At 46.4% G+C, this 17,730-nt stretch overlaps 1 pseudogene; it reads right to left on the reverse strand.

Annotated features, from left to right (window-relative positions):
* LOC135556831 (proton-coupled zinc antiporter SLC30A9, mitochondrial-like) overlaps positions 1 to 17,406 on the reverse strand; it is a 36,918-nt pseudogene extending 19,512 nt beyond the window's left edge.
* Between the last annotated feature and the right edge of the window lie 324 nt (positions 17,407 to 17,730).

The raw sequence follows: 17,730 nt of genomic DNA on the forward strand, positions 1-17,730 counted from the left end.
GGATTCGACCACTTTAATGACCAAAGGCTCGTATTTCTGTGTGTTATTATGTTATAACTAAGTATATGATTTGATAGAGCAGTCTGACTGAGCAGTGGTAGGCAGCAGCAGGCTCATAAGCATTCATTCAAACAGCACTTTCCTGCGTTTGCCAGCATCTCTTCGCAATGCTTCAAGTTTATGACTTCAAGCCTATCAACTCCTGAGACGAGGCTGGTGTAACCGAAGTGAACTGGCTAGCTAGTTAGCGCGCGCTAATAGCGTTTCAAACGTCACTCGCCCTGAGACTTGGAGTAGTTGTTTCCTTTGCTCTGCATGGGTAACGCTGCTTCGAGGGTGGCTGTTGTCGTTGTGTTCCTGGTTCAAGCCCAGGGAGGAGCGAGGAGAGGGACGGAAGCTATACTGTTACACTGGCAATACTAAAGTGCCTTTAAGAACATCCAATAGTCAAAGGTTAATGAAATACAAATGGTAGAGTGAAATAGTCCTATAATTCCTACAACCTAAAAAGTCTTACCTGGGTATATTGAAGACTTAAAAGGAACCACCAGCTTTCATATGTTCTCATGTTCTGAGCAAGGAACTTAAACGTTAGCTTTCTTACAGGGCACACATTGCACTTTTACTTTCCTCTCCAATAAAATAAAATAAAAATACCTGACCTCTCGTGCGTACCCGCGTACCTGTGAGCCCCATGCAGCTGGAGGCCATGATCACTCCCAGCACAGCAGCAAAGTCCTCCAGCAGCACCACGTTAGTGCTGGGGTCTCGGCTCTGCATTACTGCACATCAAAACATACTGCTTCACTGATCACAATAACTACTGATTTACATACATATTGTAAGGGATGGCATGCAGATAACTTTCTTACAAAAGCATTGACGTAGCAACATGCACTGGAATACATGCTAACAACTACCGTATAAAATTATTTGGAATTAAGATGGGAGTATGTTAAAACTTAGGATGCCTTGGCGCTGGGTAAGTAGTTTTTGATGCATACCGGTACGTCAAATAAAATAAAAAAAGGTGACAAAATAAATATGCATGGTACAAACCATATTCGTAGAGGGACACTCCTTGCTGGCCAGCACTCTTTAATTTCATTAATGGCCACTAGCAGTGTTGCTGAGAGTGAGGGAGAATAAGCAAAAAGAAACATTGACTTCATGGGTTCCATAGAACAGTCAGTGTCCCTTCCTATTGAACACGTGTACTGCATTATAACCATTTTAACTACAAGTACATAGCATGGCCTATCAAGAGTTTCAGAATAAGAGTGCCAATCTAAGATCAGTCCCCCCCTCTCCAGGTCATGTTATTCATATTGACCTATAAGGCAAAACTGATACCAAATTAGAACTCGTACTCTGAGACACTTGATGAATACAGTCCCAGAGGGTGATAGATCGTAACTTCAGACCATAAGATACCTCCTTCTGAGACCAGAGATCCTGCCAAGATGCAGTAAGCCTGCAAGAGACAAAAACACAAACCAACAAATCAAGAGGGACATCGTTCCTAAAGCACAGTTCTATCAACCACTTTAGCAAAAACACAAGAGGTAAAAGTTAATTCAATCAAAGATTATGCGAATGTTTGATACTGACAACATTGCAGTCGGACTGTGCAGTCATTGTACAAATCTTGCATCCCAAATAGCTACTTATTTACAGTATGTGATTAAGATGAGCTATTCCGCACGTGGTCATGCCCAAACTGATCCCCCTCAGCAGCAGTAACAATGTGGCCACTCACCCAAAGCAGAGACTCGATTGGCTGTGGGTGCCTCAGTCCCATGATGCCGTGGTACCAAGAGAGACCCGCTCCCATCATGAAAATGCCCACGCCACTGATGAGCGAGGTGATGCAGCGCATGTTGGAGAAGCCGTATCTTAAAAGTCAGAGGAGAAAACTTGTTTTATACCAGCAGTCACACCCCCTCCAGAAGACAGACACACACAGGTATAATTTAATGGTGGCGTGGTGCTTACGGGTGGACAGCGACAGGGTTCCGGACAGACTGGCTGATGCTGATTGCAAGAAGAGCCTGCAGGAGATGGGGATGAGCTGAAAATCAAACCGGCTGCCTTCAAAATATACGGTGTATGACACATTATTTACAATGACTATCTTACAGTACATTCCAGCTCTGGCTTTTAAGACACTCGACATTTAAACACTTTAGCATTGCAATCAGGGATGGGATCAACTCTATTAATCAGGGAATTCTAACTCATTGCTAATTGCAATATCAGGGTATGTGATAAGTGAACTTCTTGGTAGGCAGTGGACTTGGATAGAGGGCACGTGTCAATAATCTATTTCCTCCTGAAGTGTGCACTCATCCACTACTTCCCACAAATCTCAAAGCATGGGAATGATTGAGGCATGGGATCATGTGAGTTTACACAATATTTATGATATGATAATGGCCTCTGAGAACATGCTGGCTGATCCAGTGTACACCCAAGCCAGGAGCTTGAAGAAGAAATTCAGTCCATTACTGAGGGCAGAGAGAGCAACAGACTCAACCTTAAAAGCTATTCGCATCAATCAGAGAGGACAATAAAAGTAGTTTCACATAGGGCGAGTTAAGTTCACGCTCTCTGATATACAATTCAATGGCCGGTGTTAAAATATAGAATGTTTCGGTTTACTTCCTTTTCTTTGCATAATATTCAACTCAATGTATCTACTGATATCAATGACTTGGACTGAGGATGTATCCAGGCAGAGTTAAGACCCATACTGTGTCTCTTGTAAATTAACTATACTCTAACATCTATGTGTCTATCTATCCCTGTTCTCTCCTCTGCACAGACCATACAAACGCTCCACACCGCGTGGCCGCGGCCACCCTAATCTGGTGGTCCCAGCGCGCACGACCCACGTGGAGTTCCAGGTCTCCGGTAACCTCTGGAACTGCCGATCTGCGGCCAACAAGGCAGAGTTCATCTCAGCCTATGCCTCCCTCCAGTCCCTCGACTTCTTGGCACTGACGGAAACATGGATCACCACAGATAACACTGCTACTCCTACTGCTCTCTCTTCGTCCGCCCACGTGTTCTCGCACACCCCGAGAGCTTCTGGTCAGCGGGGTGGTGGCACCGGGATCCTCATCTCTCCCAAGTGGTCATTCTCTCTTTCTCCCCTTACCCATCTGTCTATCGCCTCCTTTGAATTCCATGCTGTCACAGTTACCAGTCCTTTCAAGCTTAACATCCTTATCATTTATCGCCCTCCAGGTTCCCTCGGAGAGTTCATCAATGAGCTTGATGCCTTGATAAGCTCCTTTCCTGAAGATGGCTCACCTCTCACAGTCCTGGGCGACTTTAACCTCCCCACGTCTAACTTTGACTCATTCCTCTCTGACTCCTTCTTTCCACTCCTCTCCTCTTTTGACCTCACCCCCTCACCTTCCCCCTACTCACAAGGCAGGCAATACGCTCGACCTCATCTTTACTAGATGCTGTTCTTCCACTAACCTCATTGCAACTCCCCTCCAAGTCTCCGACCACTACCTTGTATCCTTTTCCCTCTCGCTCTCATACAACACTTCCCACACTGCCCCTACTCGGATGGTATCGCGCCGTCCCAACCTTCGCTCTCTCTCCCCCGCTACTCTCTCCTCTTCCATCCTATCATCTCTTCCCTCTGCTCAAACCTTCTCCAACCTATCTCCTGATTCTGCCTCCTCAACCCTCCTCTCTTCCCTTTCTGCATCCTTTGACTCTCTATGTCCCCTATCCTCCAGGCCGGCTCGGTCCTCCCCTCCCGCTCCGTGGCTCGACGACTCATCGCGAGCTCACAGAACAGGGCTCCGGGCAGCCGAGCGGAAATGGAGGAAAACTCGCCTCCCTGCGGACCTGGCATCCTTTCACTACCTCCTCTCTACATTTTCCTCCTCTGTCTCTGCTGCTAAAGCCACTTTCTACCACTCTAAATTCCAAGCATCTGCCTCTAACCCTAGGAAGCTCTTTGCCACCTTCTCCTCCCTCCTGAATCCTCCTCCCCCTCCCCCTCCTCCCTCTCTGCAGATGACTTCGTCAACCATTTTGAAAAGAAGGTCGACGACATCCGATCCTCGTTTGCTAAGTCAAACGACACCGCTGGTTCTGCTCACACTGCCCTACCCTGTGCTCTGACCTCTTTCTCCCCTCTCTCTCCAGATGAAATCTCGCTTCTTGTGACGGCCGGCCGCCCAACAACCTGCCCGCTTGACCCTATCCCCTCCTCTCTTCTCCAGACCATTTCCGGAGACCTTCTCCCTTACCTCACCTCGCTCATCAACTCATCCCTGACCGCTGGCTACGTCCCTTCCGTCTTCAAGAGAGCGAGAGTTGCACCCCTTCTGAAAAAACCTACACTCGATCCCTCCGATGTCAACTACAGACCAGTATCCCTTCTTTCTTTTCTCTCCAAAACTCTTGAACGTGCCGTCCTTGGCCAGCTCTCCCGCTATCTCTCTCAGAATGACCTTCTTGATCCAAATCAGTCAGGTTTCAAGACTAGTCATTCAACTGAGACTGCTCTTCTCTGTATCACGGAGGCGCTCCACACTGCTAAAGCTAACTCTCTCTCCTCTGCTCTCATCCTTCTAGACCTATCGGCTGCCTTCGATACTGTGAACCATCAGATCCTCCTCTCCACCCTCTCCGAGTTGGGCATCTCCGGCGCGGCCCTCGCTTGGATTGCGTCCTACCTGACAGGTCGCTCCTACCTGACAGGTCGCTCCTACCAGGTGGCGTGGCGAGAATCTGTCTCCTCGCCACGCGCTCTCACCACTGGTGTCCCCCAGGGCTCTGTTCTAGGCCCTCTCCTATTCTCGCTATACACCAAGTCACTTGGCTCTGTCATAGGAGAGACCATGTGAGGTTTCTCCTATCATTGCTATGCAGACGACACACAATTAATCTTCTCCTTTCCCCCTTCTGATGACCAGGTGGCGAATCGCATCTCTGCATGTCTGGCAGACATATCAGTGTGGATGACGGATCACCACCTCAAGCTGAACCTCGGCAAGACGGAGCTGCTCTTCCTCCCGGGGAAGGACTGCCCGTTCCATGATCTCGCCATCACGGTTGACAACTCCATTGTGTCCTCCTCCCAGAGCGCTAAGAACCTTGGCGTGATCCTGGACAACACCCTGTCATTCTCAACTAACATCAAGGCGGTGGCCCGTTCCTGTAGGTTCATGCTCTACAACATCCGCAGAGTACGACCCTGCCTCACACAGGAAGCGGCGCAGGTCCTAATCCAGGCACACATCTCCCGTCTGGATTACTGCAACTCGCTGTTGGCTGGGCTCCCTGCCTGTGCCATTAAACCCCTACAACTCATCCAGAATGCCGCAGCCCGTCTGGTGTTCAACCTTCCCAAGTTATCTCACGTCACCCCGCTCCTCCGCTCTCTCCACTGGCTTCCAGTTGAAGCTCGCATCCGCTACAAGACCATGGTGCTTGCCTACGGAGCTGTGAGGGGAACGGCACCGCAGTACCTCCAGGCTCTGATCAGGCCCTACACCCAAACAAGGGCACTGCGTTCTTCCACCTCTGGCCTGCTCGCCTCCCTACCACTGAGGAAGTACAGTTCCCGCTCAGCCCAGTCAAAACTGTTCGCTGCTCTGGCCCCCCAATGGTGGAACAAACTCCCTCACGACGCCAGGACAGCGGAGTCAATCACCACCTTCCGGAGACACCTGAAACCCCACCTCTTTAAGGAATACCTAGGATAGGATAAAGTAATCCTTCTCACCTCCCCCCCCTTAAATGATTTAGATGCACTATTGTAAAGTGGCTGTTCCACTGGATGTCATAAGGTGAATTCACCAATTTGTAAGTCGCTCTGGATAAGAGCGTCTGCCAAATGACTTAAATGTAATGTAAATGTATACTTCCTGCATGACACGGGGGTTAATGAACAGATAAAATGGAGTCCCTCATGTGACCATGTCATGCCTGCTAACTCAATAGCTCTAATCCAATAGACCAACAGTGTCTTGTGTGAGAACCTACCCCTGGCCCTGATCAACTTGTACATTAAATCACATTTGAATTCCTGGCTGAAGAAATTGTAATTCAACTACAGTAAAACAATAATAACCAGTTTTTTTTGGGGGGGGGGGGGGGGTTCGTGAAGGCCAACTTAACAGTAGGGTATAACTAAAGTAATGAGACACTTCTGTGAGGGGGAACACAGGCCAGGGGAAAGGAGACTTACATGCATATGGCCACCAACACAACCTTCCCCGGCCCTTGTGAAAATGTCGCCCTCTTGCTGCCTGATCGGGGCGACAGGACATACGAGAGAGAAAAGATCAAGCCTACTAGAGATAATGTCTGCCTTATCTGAATTATGATTTGAGAAAACAATAGGTTCAATTCCATTCTAAATTAATTCAGAAATAAAGCCTTTTTCTGAGGATTTTCAATTCATGTCTTAATCCAGAATAGAGTCCTAAAGAATATATACTTCCAGAAACCTTTACAAAAAATAAAAAGTGAAGTAATGCCCATCATAGCCCTTCCTATACAGTGCCTTCGGAAAATATTCAGAGCCCTTGACTTTTCCACCTTGTTACATTACAGCCCTATTCTAAAATTGATCAAATACACCCCCCCCCCCCCCCCCCCCCCCCAAATCAACACACCATTATGCCAAAGCGGACAGGTTTTTAGAAATGTATGCAAATGTATTAAAAATAAAAAACAGAAAGATTACCAGAGGCACTGTGTCAATGATCGTTGGTGAGAATGAAACAATGTCATGTAAATGCAGCTATTTGTCTTTACATTTTAGTCATTCAGCAGCTGCTCTTATCGAGAGTACATACATTTTTCAGATTTTTTGTACTGATCCACAAAGGGCATCTAACCCACAACCCTTGCATTGCAAGTGCCATGCTCTACCAAATGAGCCACACGAGACCAGTGATGCAGGGCTGTGTGGGTTAAATACCTCTGCACTGGGTCAAAGGCCACGTGAGGGATATTTTGACAGCTCTGGCTTTTGGTAGCAGCCAGCAGGACAAGTCACCACTGTACTGTATCCATTTCTCGATCCATCACACTCAGTCTGGTCAGGAGATCCTGGCTCCCCATCAATTTTGTTGTGGCTAAATATATAGCATGATAATATGATAGTAAGATAGAAACGCAACTATCCTCAAGATATCCTGGTAGATCTCCATAAATGACCACCACAAAATGTATAACATGGATACATTTGCACTTTAAATATTAGCTAAGCTTGAAGGCTTTCAACAGGGAACCACATCACATTGCTTCAGGTCACATAGGCCCTGAACTCACCTTCATGTTTCCCCAGAAATGTGTACTCCTTTAGCAACTGCTGATTCTGGAAAATATCTGAAAGACAGTGAAAAGGAGTGAGGAGAAAATTAAAATGGGCATTTCTTATTGGACTAGCCAAGATAATCCGTTCTCTTCCATTTGTTAACTAATAAATAGGACCCCCGGGCTACATGTCAATATGTAAAACCACTTCAACACAGCCTAGGCTGGGTTACAAAAAGAAAAATGCACATACTAAACAGAGCTAGTATAGACGTTCTTCCGGTTCGTCAAAGAATGCACAAGCAGGGTGGAGGATACCTACTCTCTTCATACTCCCTCTCCTCCACTTTCCTGAGTTTCCGCTCTCAAGATGGTCTACCTATTAGCATCACATTGGCTTAAGGTTGCTAATGTGCCATCAACTGTAAGGTGCAGGATTCCAACAATTGAGGTTCATTTTGGTGCTGTAAAGACTTGCATTTTATGACATGATGTTACTGGTAGTAAGGAATATAAAATGTACTAACTTGACTTCCACATCTGATCGCAGAAATACAGTGAAAGCCTCGGTGTCGTCGTGCGGGCTGCGTCGACGGATCTTCCTTAGCTGCTCCAAGTCACTGAGGTCACACGAGAGAGAGAAAAAACAGAAATGTCAGAAATAGCGAGCGAGACAGAAAGCGAGACGGACAGACAGTGGGCTAGAGTACATCAATCAGTCCACAGAACAAATGACGGAATAGTGGGCATGTTAACTTCCCTTAATGTGATAATCACAACAGTGCGTTTCCCCATTAGCTCAGTGGAAGACTAATTCTAAGCCTCACTGGTATAGTCTGGAATACACCGAATTCAGAAAAGAATAGCTTCAACTTCCTTTAAAAGGTGTACATTGCCCATGCACCAGCAGATTACTCAAGAAATAGCAATACTTTCACCATTGTGAGTTTTGGTTGACCTGTATCCATTAATGCCTATTTGTAAAAGTCCCTGTTATTGAGGATTTACCTTGGCTTGAGACAGAACTCATTCGTAGCTCTGACTGCAGTGATAAAGTTGTTCTGGTTGTACTTGGATCCATAGTCCCTCTTCTTACGCACACCCCGCACTTTCACTTGAATTGTCTCAGTTTGTCAGACCTTGGGGTGTTGTTGACCCTGAGAAAAACAATATTTTTTTGTCAATTAATAAAATGTTAATGAATTATTTTACTGAACACCAGTGTTGTAAAGTAAAAATAGTCGTTTTTTGGGGTATTTGACAACTTATACTTTACTACATTCCTAAAGAAAAGATTGTACTTTTTACTCCATACATTTTCCCCTGACTCAAAAATGTTGAATGCATAATAGGACAGGAAAATTGTCAAATTCAAGCACTTATCAAGAGAACATCCATGTTCATCCCTTCTTCCTCTGATCTGGAGGACTCGCTAACTACAAATTCCTAATTTGTAAATTATGTCTGCACGTTGTAGTGTGCGCCCATTGCTATCCATAAATAAAAACAATTGTGCAATCTGGTTTGCTTAATAAGCAATTTGAAATTATTTATACTTTTGATACTTAAGTATATTTCAGCAATTACAATTACTTTTGACACTTCTGTTCTCAATGACATTCAAATTAGCATTTAAAAAAGGCGCAAGTTTAAATTTGTTCCACCTGAGCGAGTCTGACGATAAGTCAGAGACCACTATGGTGACACACCAAATGTGCTTGATGGATTGCGGGAAAAAAGAGCAGGAATAGGCTTTTGTCGGCTACAGTCCAAGCCGTGTCTTCCAATGATGGCGACTGCTGTCGGCATCCAAAGATGATCTAACTTGAATAAACACTTGGAGGTATGGATGACAGAAGTGGTTTAGTCTAGGATGATACAGACATCACTTATTATTGAAATCCACCTAACGTTAGCTCACTGATGTGAATCACACTGCTGCTCTCTCATTTAGCTATTTGCGCGTTACGGATTGTGGCTGTTGTGGACAGCTGTTCACAAATCTGAATGTGTATTTGAACCCAATAATGGTTGAATTCAAGAAGCTGCCTATCAATCATATTTTTTGAAACCAGTGGACAGCCAGTGAAAAATGCACTCTTGCAACAGCTGCACAATGTGGAGCCAAGCCTGTTGAACTCAAGTGGGGATTTTTTTTCCCAGTATTGCTCAAAGAATGCCATTCCATGAGGGCAGCATGTATTTTTCAACTCAAATCAATGAGCCAAAACAATCCTCCATAAACAACAGTAGGGCTGGCTAATAAGTCCTTAGATTTGGGGTTATGCTGAGGTAAAACTATTTGGCTAATCTAGATTTCCATAAGTCCTATTCTTGAAGATCAATGGGTATAATATTTATTGGAATGACTGGAATTCTGATACATCGTCACATTAAAAACCAAAGTCTATTTTAAATTGTAGTACAGTCGTGGCCAAAAGATTTGAGAATTACAAACATTAATTTTCACAAAGTCTGCTGCCTCAGTTTGTATGATGGCAATTTGCATATACTCCAGAATGTTATGAAGAGTGATCAGATGAATTGCAGAGTCCCTCTTTACCATGCAAATGAACTGAATCCCCAAAAAACATTTCCACTCCATTTCAGCCCTGCCACAAAAGGACCAGCTGACATCATGTCAGGGACTCTCTCGTTAACACAAGTGTGAATGTTGATGAGGACAAGGCTGGAGATCACTCCCTCATGCTGATTGAGTTGGAATAACAGACTGGAAACTTCAAAAGGAGGGTGGTGCTTGGAATCATTGTTCTTCCTCTGTCAACCATGGTTACCTGCAAGGAAAATGTGCCGTCATCATTGCTTTGCACAAAAGGGCTTCACAGGCAAGGATATTGCTGCCAGTAAGATTGCACATAAATCAACCATTTATCGGATCATCAAGAACTTCAAAGAGAGCAGTTCAATTGTTGTGAAGAAGGCTTCAGGGCGCCAAAGAAAGTCCAGCAAGTGCCAGGACCGTCTCCTAAAGTTGATTCAGCTGCAGGATCGGGGCACCACCAGTACAGAGCTTGCTCAGGAATGGCAGCAGGCAGGTGTGAGTGCATCTGCACGCACAGTGAGGCGAAGACTTTTGGAGGATGGCCTGGTGTCAAGATGGGCAGCAAAGGAGCCACTTCTCTCCAGGAAAAACATCAGGGACAGACTGATATTCTGCAAACGGTACAGGGATTAGACTGCTGAAGCTAGGGGTAAAATAATTTCTCTGATGAATCCCCTTTCCGATTGTTTGGGGCATACGGAAAAAAGATTGTCCGGAGGAGACAAGGTGAGCGCTACCATCAGTCCTGTGTCATGCCAACAGTAAAGCATCCCGAGACCTTTCATGTGAGGGGATGCTTCTCAGCCAAGGGAGTGGGCTCACTCACAATTTTGCTTAAGAACACAGCCATGAATAAAGAATGGAACAAACACATCCTCCGAGAGCAACTTCTCCCAACAATCCAGGAACAGTTTGGTGACGAACAATGCCTTTTCCAGCATGATGGAGCAACTTGCCATAAGGCAAAAATGATAACTAAGTGGCTCAGGGAACAAAACATCGATATTTTGGGTCCATGGCCAGGAAACTCCCCAGACCTTAATCCCAATGAGAACTTGTGGTCAACCCTCAAAAGGCGGGTGGACAAACAAAAACCCACAAATTCTGACAAATTCCCAAGCATTGATTATGCAAGAATGGGCTGCCATCAGTCAGGATGTGGCCCAGAAGTTAATTGACAGCATGCCAGAGCAGATTGCAGAGGTCTTGAAAAAGAAGGGTCAACACTGCAAATATTGACTCTTGCATCAACTTCATGTAATTGTCAATAAAAGCCTGACACTTATGAAATGCTTGTAATTATACTTCAGTATTCCATAGTAACATCTGACAAAAATAGCTAAAGACACTGAGGCAGCAAACTTCGTGGAAATTAATATTTGTGTCATTGAAAACTTTTGACGACGGTAGAAAGCAATGGGCTACATAACCAACCCATAAAGTAAAATTTAACATCCACATATGGCCAGCTATGTAAACTTTAACATGGATTTATCCTGCATTAAAAACTGGGTGGTTCGAGCCCTGAATGCTGATTGGCTGACAGCCGTGGTACATCAGACCGTATGACAAAACATTTATTTCATGTGTATGACAAAACATTTATTTTTACTGCTCTAATTACATTGGTAATAGCAATAAGGCACCTCTGGTGTTTGTGCTATATGGCCAATATATCACAGCTAAGGGCTGTATCTATGAACATCCCTTAGCCGTGGTACATTGGACATATACCACACCCCCTTGTGCATTATTGCTTAAATAGATTAAATTGGTAACATACATTTTTGTCTTCTTCTAATGCCTCTTAAAGTTAAAGTAATCCAGAAGTAACGGAATGTAATCTACACTTCGGTCCGCAGGTAGTATAACTTTTCATTACATTTCATTATAGTACAACGGTTTGATTTGTCTAATCTTAGCAATTTCTTCTTAGCTAGCTACATAGCCGTCTTTGTATCAAAGATAATTGCATAATTATCGTATTTCGTCGTCCTAACGTATCTGCCCAGCAGCTAGCTAAGCAGCTAGCTAACATCCACTGTCCACCAGCACTGTAGAAACTATTACACTCAACTGAACGACTCGATTAGCGTAGTGTCAGCTAGCTACATAGTTGTCTTCGCTGTCTTCGTATCCAAGATAATTGTGTAGTTTAGAGTGTGTAGACTTAGAGTGATTATCTTAATTTACCGAGGTTAGCTAGCCAGCTATTTGTCGTCCTTAACGTAGGAGATGCTGCTAGCTAGCTAGCCAACAACTAGCCTACCTCTACCGAATTGAACTTCAACTACCCGGTCAACATTCCGCGTCGCTCCACAGGTAGTATCACATTTTTATTTCACTTCATTACAGTACAACGGTTTGATTTGTTTGATCGTAGCTAGCCAGCTACATAGCCGTCTTTGTATCTAAGACAATTGTGTAGTCTAGAGCGATTTTCTAGGTTAGCTGGCCAGCTATTGTCGTTCTGTTAACGTAGCTAGCCAGCTAGCCCCCGAATAGCAGCACTGTAGAAACTATTACAGTACAACGGTTTGATTTGTTTGATCGTAGCTAGCTAGCTACATAGCCGTCTTTGTATCTAAGACAATTGTGTAGCCTAGAGCGATTTTCTAGGTTAGCTAGCCAGCTATTGTCGTTCTTTTAAGGTAACGTAACGCAATCAACCTGCTAGCTAGCCAGCTAGCCCCCGAATAGCAGCACTGTAGAAACTATTACACTCGACGGAACGACTTGATTAGTGTAGTGTCAACATCGCAGCCACTACCAGCTAGCCTAGTCCAGCAGTACTGTATCATTTTAGTCAATAAGATTCTTGCTACGTAAGCTTAACTTCCTGAACATTCGTGACGAGTAGTCCACTTGTCATTCCAATCTCCTTTGCATTAGCGTAGCCTCTTCTGTAGCCTGTCAACTATGTGTCTATCTATCCCTGTTCTCTCCTCTCTGCACAGACCATACAAACGCTCCACACCGCGTGGCCGCGGCCACCCTAATCTGGTGGTCCCAGCGCGCACGACCCACGTGGAGTTCCAGGTCTCCGGTAGCCTCTGGAACTTCCGATCTGCGGCCAACAAGGCAGAGTTCATCTCAGCCTATGCCTCCCTCCAGTCCCTCGACTTCTTGGCACTGACGGAAACATGGATCACCACAGATAACACTGCTACTCCTACTGCTCTCTCTTCGTCCGCCCACGTGTTCTCGCACACCCCGAGAGCTTCTGGTCAGCGGGGTGGTGGCACCGGGATCCTCATCTCTCCCAAGTGGTCATTCTCTCTCTCTCCCCTTAACCATCTGTCTATCGCCTCCTTTGAATTCCATGCTGTCACAGTTACCAGCCCTTTCAAGCTTAACATCCTTATCATTTATCGCCCTCCAGGTTCCCTCGGAGAGTTCATCAATGAGCTTGATGCCTTGATAAGCTCCTTTCCTGAGGACGGCTCACCTCTCACAGTCCTGGGCGACTTTAACCTCCCCACGTCTACCTTTGACTCATTCCTCTCTGCCTCCTTCTTTCCACTCCTCTCCTCTTTTGACCTCACCCTCTCACCTTCCCCCCTACTCACAAGGCAGGCAATACGCTCGACCTCATCTTTACTAGATGCTGTTCTTCCACTAACCTCATTGCAACTCCCCTCCAAGTCTCCGACCACTACCTTGTATCCTTTTCCCTCTCGCTCTCATCCAACACTTCCCACACTGCCCCTACTCGGATGGTATCGCGCCGTCCCAACCTTCGCTCTCTCTCCCCCGCTACTCTCTCCTCTTCCATCCTATCATCTCTTCCCTCTGCTCATACCTTCTCCAATCTATCTCCTGATTCTGCCTCCTCAACCCTCCTCTCTTCCCTTTCTGCATCCTTTGACTCTCTATGTCCCCTATCCTCCAGGCCGGCTCGGTCCTCCCCTCCCGCTCCGTGGCTCGATGACTCATTGCGAGCTCACAGAACCGAGCTCCGGGCAGCCGAGCGGAAATGGAGGAAAACTCGCCTCCCTGCGGACCTGGCATCCTTTCACTCCCTCCTCTCTACATTTTCCTCCTCTGTCTCTGCTGCTAAAGCCACTTTCTACCACTCTAAATTCCAAGCATCTGCCTCTAACCCTAGGAAGCTCTTTGCCACCTTCTCCTCCCTCCTGAATCCTCCTCCCCCTCCCCCCTCCTCCCTCTCTGCAGATGACTTCGTCAACCATTTTGAAAAGAAGGTCGACGACATCCGATCCTCGTTTGCTAAGTCAAACGACACCGCTGGTTCTGCTCACACTGCCCTACCCTGTGCTCTGACCTCTTTCTCCCCTCTCTCTCCAGATGAAATCTCGCTTCTTGTGACGGCCGGCCGCCCAACAACCTGCCCGCTTGACCCTATCCCCTCCTCTCTTCTCCAGACCATCTCCGGAGACCTTCTCCCTTACCTCACCTCGCTCATCAACTCATCCCTGACCGCTGGCTACGTCCCTTCCGTCTTCAAGAGAGCAAGAGTTGCACCACTTCTGAAAAAACCTACACTCGATCCCTCCGATGTCAACAACTACAGACCAGTATCCCTTCTTTCTTTTCTCTCCAAAACTCTTGAACGTGCCGTCCTTGGCCAGCTATCCCTTGGCCAGCCGTCCTTGGCCAGCTATCCCGCTATCTCTCTCAGAATGACCTTCTTGATCCAAATCAGTCAGGTTTCAAGACTAGTCATTCAACTGAGACTGCTCTTCTCTGTATCACGGAGGCGCTCCGCACTGCTAAAGCTAACTCTCTCTCCTCTGCTCTCATCCTTCTAGACCTATCGGCTGCCTTCGATACTGTGAACCATCAGATCCTCCTCTCCACCCTCTCCGAGTTGGGCATCTCCGGCGCGGCCCACGCTTGGGTTGCGTCCTACCTGACAGGTCGCTCCTACCAGGTGGCGTGGCGAGAATCTGTCTCCTCGCCACGCGCTCTCACCACTGGTGTCCCCCAGGGCTCTGTTCTAGGCCCTCTCCTATTCTCGCTATACACCAAGTCACTTGGCTCTGTCATAACCTCACATGGTCTCTCCTATCATTGCTATGCAGACGACACACAACTAATCTTCTCCTTTCCCCTTCTGATGACCAGGTGGCGAATCGCATCTCTGCATGTCTGGCAGACATATCAGTGTGGATGACGGATCACCACCTCAAGCTGAACCTCGGCAAGACGGAGCTGCTCTTCCTCCCGGGGAAGGACTGCCCGTTCCATGATCTCGCCATCACGGTTGACAACTCCATTGTGTCCTCCTCCCAGAGCGCTAAGAACCTTGGCGTGATCCTGGACAACACCCTGTCGTTCTCAACCAACATCATGGCGGTGGCCCGTTCCTGTAGGTTCATGCTCTACAACATCCGCAGAGTACGACCCTGCCTCACACAGGAAGCGGCGCAGGTCCTAATCCAGGCACTTGTCATCTCCCGTCTGGATTACTGCAACTCGCTGTTGGCTGGGCTCCCTGCCTGTGCCATTAAACCCCTACAACTCATCCAGAACGCCGCAGCCCGTCTGGTGTTCAACCTTCCCAAGTTCTCTCACGTCACCCCGCTCCTCCGCTCTCTCCACTGGCTTCCAGTTGAAGCTCGCATCCGCTACAAGACCATGGTGCTTGCCTACGGAGCTGTGAGGGGAACGGCACCGCAGTACCTCCAGGCTCTGATCAGGCCCTACACCCAAGCAAGGGCACTGCGTTCATCCACCTCTGGCCTGCTCGCCTCCCTACCACTGAGGAAGTACAGTTCCCGCTCAGCCCAGTCAAAACTGTTCGCTGCTCTGGCCCCCCAATGGTGGAACAAACTCCCTCACGACGCCAGGACAGCGGAGTCAATCACCACCTTCCGGAGACACCTGAAACCCCACCTCTTCAAGGAATACCTAGGATAGGATAAGTAATCCTTCTCACCCCCCCTTAATGATTTAGATGCACTATTGTAAAGTGGCTGTTCCACTGGATGAATTCACCAATTTGTAAGTCGCTCTGGATAAGAGCGTCTGCTAAATGACTTAAATGTAAATGTAATGTCAATGATTTTGTTACAGAGTTTGGGTAATCCAAAAGTTAAGTAACTGATTACAATGACAGATAACTAGTAACAAATTACATTTAGAAAGTCACCTACCCAACCCTTAAGGGGTAAGGGTCAAGCATGTTAAAAAAATTTTTTATAAAATGAGTACAACAAAGACTAATAGAGAAACTTTTCAATCCTTTTAAGACTTCAAGGACAGACACATATCTGTTCTTATGACACCTGAACATAATACTGGGGTGCATTATTAGCAGGCACAATAGAAAAACGTTTTGCAAACAGGTTTACACCCGTTTGGTTCCTGGTGAATACACATGTACATATTGCCAAAACAGGACAAGCAATTGCCATTACCTGGAGAGTCTGAGGGTTGTGCAGCCCCAGCTAGCACCTTCTCCACAGCAGGCGGACTGTCAGGTCCTTGTGTGGGAGGGCCATCCTTACTGCTACTGGAGGTAGAATAGTACTGGACATGGCTGGTTGCTAGATTGGCTACACGGAAGTCAGGGAGGCTGAACCACGGATTGTGCATCCCTCCATTCTGCCACCCTGTAGTGAAATGTGTGTTAGTCCGTTTTAGCTATTTGGGCCACTACACCCACACTATGGACTGACAAAGAGCGTGATGCATTAAAAAAAAGCATAGACTTGAACATGTGAGCCTCACCGTGGCATGTTCGGGTAATCATGTGGGGTCGTTGTGACAGTGGGGTTCTGTGCTGCCGGTAGACCCTGCAGAAGACTTGCCATGGTTTCTGTGCCAGGCCGGGGAACATCCTCCCAATTGTGGGGCTTCGTAGATCAATGCTGGAACTTGCTGTTTGAGTGATAACAATCACTGTCAATATCGGTTGAGGTCAAAACATAGCTAGCTAACTACGCTAAGTTAACGAGATACAAAACCGACTCCCCTCACAAATAAATCATCATAATACAACTAACGTTACCACCTAGAACGCTCGCTGAACCTGGCTGTATCTAGCTAACGTTAGTTAGCTAATAATGCCGCATCACATCAGCTAGCTAGTTCCAAGTTGGCTGACCGGCTAGTATAGTTAGCAAACTAGTTGTCTAACTTTAGCTAGGTTAGAAGGATGAGGTTCAAATGGAATTGCAACGAAAGCGCCCTGTTAACCTAGTCAATATTGTTATGACAGTAACGTTACCATCAATAAATGAAACCGGTGGACAATTACCTTGCTAATAAACTCGATACTGGCAAGCCAGACAAAGCCTCCGGCGCCGGACAGTGAGGCAAAACGGGTTTGGAATCCCTTGGTAACGTTAGTTACTGTATTTAGCTAGCTTACGTTAGCCTGCTGGCACATGCTACATAAAGTGTCACCCTACGTATACATTCATTATGCGTTTGTTTTAGATGGCAGATAGGCGGTTTATACATGGTTATTTATTTCAAGGCGGCCTTACCTTTCTTGTGTGATATTTGCTCCGCATAATCTCAGTCCATTTGAGTTCTGTTAACCCGCTAACATTAGTTAAGATAACCACTGCGGCCGTAAATAACTTCACTGAGACGAACGCAGCGTTCAAAACAACTGGGAACTCGGAAATCTTCGACTTTCGACTCCCGTGCGTTCGCAACAATTGTGAACTCGGAAAAAACGAGCTATTTTTGAACTGTCATCCAACTCGGAATTCCACGTTAAACTTCAAATCATGACGTAGTGATCTTCAGGTTGTAAAGCCAGAGTTCTAAAAAGATGCCAGGTTTCGGATTTGGAATTCCAAGTTGGATGACCGTTCAAATACATTTGCCAGTCGAAACTCGTTTTCCCAGTTTCCAGTTGTTTGAAACGCTCGAAAGTCTGAGAATTCCAA

Source organism: Oncorhynchus masou, chromosome 15 (genome assembly GCF_036934945.1).
Source record: "Oncorhynchus masou masou isolate Uvic2021 chromosome 15, UVic_Omas_1.1, whole genome shotgun sequence".
Classification (NCBI taxonomy): Eukaryota; Metazoa; Chordata; class Actinopteri; order Salmoniformes; family Salmonidae; genus Oncorhynchus; species Oncorhynchus masou.